This window comes from Nansenia antarctica, assembly GCF_963989245.1.
Source record: "Nansenia antarctica genome assembly, chromosome: 7".
In the NCBI taxonomy this organism is placed as follows: Eukaryota; Metazoa; Chordata; class Actinopteri; order Argentiniformes; family Microstomatidae; genus Nansenia; species Nansenia antarctica.
In genome coordinates this window covers 15,338,086-15,342,665 of record NC_137677.1, presented here as the reverse complement: position 1 = coordinate 15,342,665, position 4,580 = coordinate 15,338,086, and positions in this window count along the sequence as shown.

Here is a 4,580-nt window from a genome sequence, read left to right as displayed (position 1 = left end):
GGGAGAGGGAGAGAAGGTTCATTTGGAGGATGAGCAGGTTTTTAAAATCCCTTTTGTTACCAACTCCAGCTTTGTGTCTGTCAGACTCCCTGTAAGAGTTCACCACTGATGGACGGGTGAACAAGCAAGTTCCAATGGGGAGGAGGGCTGCTGGAAGAAGGCTAGTCTCTATGAAGCTAAACTGTACATGTCTCATGGTCCTCACTGTGCCAGATGACCAGCTTCATTCACTCCAGACAGACAGTGTTGGTACAGAAGATCACCGGCGCCCCCCCTCCCCTCTCTGGAAGAGCTGTACAACACACGTTGCCTCAGGAAGGCCTCCAAGATCTCCAGAGACCCATCCCACCCTGGGTACGAACACTTTGCTCGGCTGCCCTCGAACAGGCGGTTCAGGACCATGTTCGCAAGGACAAACAGACTGAAGCTCAGCTTCTAACCCAGGGCCATTCAGGCCCTGAACACAGCAAAGAGCTAGGTTCTAGGCCCTGGACAATCTAGACAAATTGATGGCAGCTACTAGATTGAAATCAAGTGTAATACTGAAACACAACTGTGTACATTTCAAACCTGCAAACTGCGACACTTTAAATGAATGTGCAATAACACTATGTGCAATATGACAACCCTAGGGTACACATAGGGTTCAGAGAATAGGAAATGTTAGAATAGGTATAGCATAGCATAGAGTACAGCACAGTGTTTTATTTGTATAGTATAGTATAGTGGATAGTGTACATAGCCTTTATGTATGTAAACCAGCTCTTTTCCCTTCTTGTTTTTAGTTTTTTTTTTTTTCCTAGCACCAGGGGAGCCCCCCCTCCCAAATTTCGTTGTTTGGTACCTGTACTATATCAATGACAATAAAGACCATTCATTCATTCATTCATACAGTCTATGCATGACTGTATGCATGAGCAATCTGTGTGTGTGTGTGTGTGAGAGAGAGAACCTCTCGCTCTTTGGGGGCCACTTGAGTGGGTCCCCCCTCCCCGGCAGCTCTAAAGTGGCCCTCTGGGGGGACATGAGACCCTCTGCCGCCCCGTCCCACGCAGGAGGGGTGTGAAATATTGATGAGGAGAGGTCTGGAACCGCCATTAACATTGACCCCCCCCATCTACCTTTACACATGAACACACACACATAGTCATCTGTGTGTGTGTGTGTGTGTAAGCCCTGATAGTACAGTAATCCACTGATAGTCCAGTCAATCTAACTCAAAAAAAGGCCCAACCCAGGAGAAATTGCAATAGTAATGTTTCATAGTTTTTATTGTTCCTAATACCCTCCTGCATCATATACTAAAAGTCTTAATTAATTAATTTATTGGATCATACTTTTTTCAAGGTCAAAAGAGGTTAAACAATGTTTTAGAGTGACGCCATCTGGGTAAAATGGTGTTAATATTGGAGGGCCTATGTATACCTATCCAACATATTTGGTGTCTTTTCCTATGTTTTGGGGGTCAATCTTTCCAATAAAACACTTTTTCAGAGGATATTCTTAAGTCTTATACCTGTATTAGGGGTACAACTACCCCAACACCCACTTATTTGCCAAATGTGACGCCAGACAATGTTTTCATCAATCAGTTGCCAACATACACTTTCAGTTTTTTACATATTCTGAAAATACAGATTGTAAGCTTTCAAATGATGTGTCTCACATTGAAATCGGACAGAAATTGAAGACGACACGAGTATTTGAATGTTGGTGCACCTCAAACACAGAATGGGAGAAAAGTCACTGATGAAACCACAACAAACGCTGCTAACAGTGTTACATCGCTACGAACGTCTAACTGCATTTTTATAAGATCACAACATACTGAGAGAACATCAACATGCTAAAAACACATAACTACATATTTATGAAAATAAATTTTAAAACTTAAAGTTGCGTGTTATGAGATAGAAAAAACGAAACCAAATATTGTTGACAGAATAAGTTTCACTCTCATTTTCTGGGACTGGTTTAGCGCTAGACTGGCTTTCATCACAAATGTTCCTCATCATGTGTCACGCCCCCCCCCCCCCATCCTGTGAATACAATATATAACACACAACTTGATGCATCATTAATTAATAAAGTGAATGACGTAATTTCAATAAAATTACACAATGAAAACACCACTCCCAGCCTGTCATTGGTAAGTAGTTCAAACAAAGATGTTAGACATTTCTTTAATTCTACCACTCAATACAATAAAACACATTTATAATTGTCATCAATCGTCATTTTTGCTGCATTGAATTACAGGTTACTCTTCGCTAGCGGTTAGCTGACGTTTGCTAGCTAGCCACAGTGTGTGTACAGCTGTCACTGGTAAGTAGCCTAGTTCAAACAAAGGATTAGACATTTCTTTAATTCTACCACTCAATACAATAAAACACATTAGTAGTAGCTGAGAAACTTGAGGTACGTGGACTCACACCTGGGCACTTCATACAATATGTTGCTGATAATGCTGACCATAATATCCGAACAATTGATGGCCATGGAACGTTCCATGGCATGGGAATTATTGCATGCATCACCCCCAAAATTGAACAAGCTTCCATCATTCCACGTATCAAGGTGACAGCAAAGGACCTAACAGATGTCGGACGCATTAACATTGTTCCATATGTACAGAAGTCTGGGGGCCTCAAGAATCTTACCTACAGGGAATGTGAAGAGCACTCTGAAGACGATAGAGAGACGTCTGCTGATAGACTCTGGAAGCTGTCCTTGCTGCTCGGCAAATGCTCAAGGCCTGGATGGTCCGGGATGATGAAAATGCTCAACACTGGAGATCATCCTGGTCAGTCGTCAGTCATCTTCCTACCCATGATTGACATGGATCCAGGAGATCTGACTTGCATTCATTCCACTCTGCAGTTCGTTCATGATCACGCAGCTCGCTACCAGGTCACTCCAATTCTAACCTTTGATCAACCACTATGGTGGAAAGCGATGACAATTATTGAAAGTGAAGCACCTGGCAGTCCATTGAAATCTATCGTTCTCCGACTTGGTGGGTTCCATGTGCTCATGAGTTTCCTTGGCGCAGTTGGCCATTTGATGTCAGGCTCTGGCTTGGAAGAAATCCTTGAATTAGTGTACACACCAAATACGGTGCCCAAAATGCTCGAAGGAAAAGCAGTTGCCAGGGCCATACGAGGTCATTTCCTGGTTGATGGAGCACTGAACACCCTACTGGCAGCGAAAACTTTTCATGTCAAACTGCCTGTCCCAAACAAAGCAAACTATGCTGTGGACTCAGAGGATGTGTCAGAGTTGACTCAAGATGGTACTGTTGGTGATGACAGTGAGGAAACAGTTTCTGATCAGCCAGATGGAGAATCCACAGACCATGCCAAAGTACCAGAAGAACTAGCAGAAGCCTCAGATCTGTATGACAGTGTTATGGCTGCCACTGCAACCAGGACCAATGCAAGTGCACTTCTCCAGATCATAGCTCAGCGTTTGGAGGCAGAGAAGAGAACCATGGTAGATGACCGGACAGCAGCACTCTGGCTACAGTACATGGAGATGATCGACCTAGTCCGTGCATTCATTGGATCGGAGAGAACTGGAAATTGGGATCAGCACCTTGATACCCTGACAGACATGATGCCATTCATGGCTGCCTCCGGACATAACTTGTATGTAAAATCATTGACCATATACCTCCAGAAAATGCGCCAACTAGAAGACACACATCCCCAAGTTTACAAACGATTTCAGGAAGATGGTCTGCAAGTTGTTCGTAGATCAAATGAATACTGGCCCGGACTATTCCCCGACCTTGTAATAGAACAAGCCCTCATGCGAAGTATGAAATCAACCGGAGGACTGACACGGGGAAGGGGTATGTCTGAAACACAACGTTTGGTGTGGGTTCTTTCCAACCCTGCAACATCTGAAATCAACAATGCCATGAAAGAAGTGACAGGGGTAAACTATGAAACTAGTGAACAGCACAAGGACCTTTCTGCATCAAGACAGGCACGAGACAACGCTGACACTATCAAAATACTTCAATTGTTGGAGTCACAAAATCTGTTTGCCGGGTATGAACACCTTCAGCACCTAATCACTGGTGTGACAGCCCATAATGCGGTGAATGTGGACCATTCAAAAGAAGTTGGTAGAAGGGTCTTAAAGGACATGGTAGGGAAAAAGGTGACAGAATATACCTTCAAGAGGAAAGCACATGCAGTCACCATGGATTCCAAATCCACAGTCAAACTGAACAAAGAAGAAGTTGTCCATATTGATTCGCAGCTCTTGTTTCAGAGACTAGTGATTGCTGGGACACAGGCAGACAAGTTAGCTGAAGCCTTCAAGTATGAATTCTGCGGGTATCCACCTGCGCTCTTCGAAACGAAAACAGTGTTTCTCCCAGCGAACAAACCCCAAATTGCAAAAGCAATATGGAACGCAGTCCCTCATGATGATGTGCCAGAAAGAGACATTCTGTACGTTTTAGATGGAGGGGCCCTCCTCCACCGACTACCCTGGGAGATAGGAAAAACATATGGAGCAATAGTGGAAACGTACATAGGTTATGTTCGAAAACATTATGGGCAATCAGT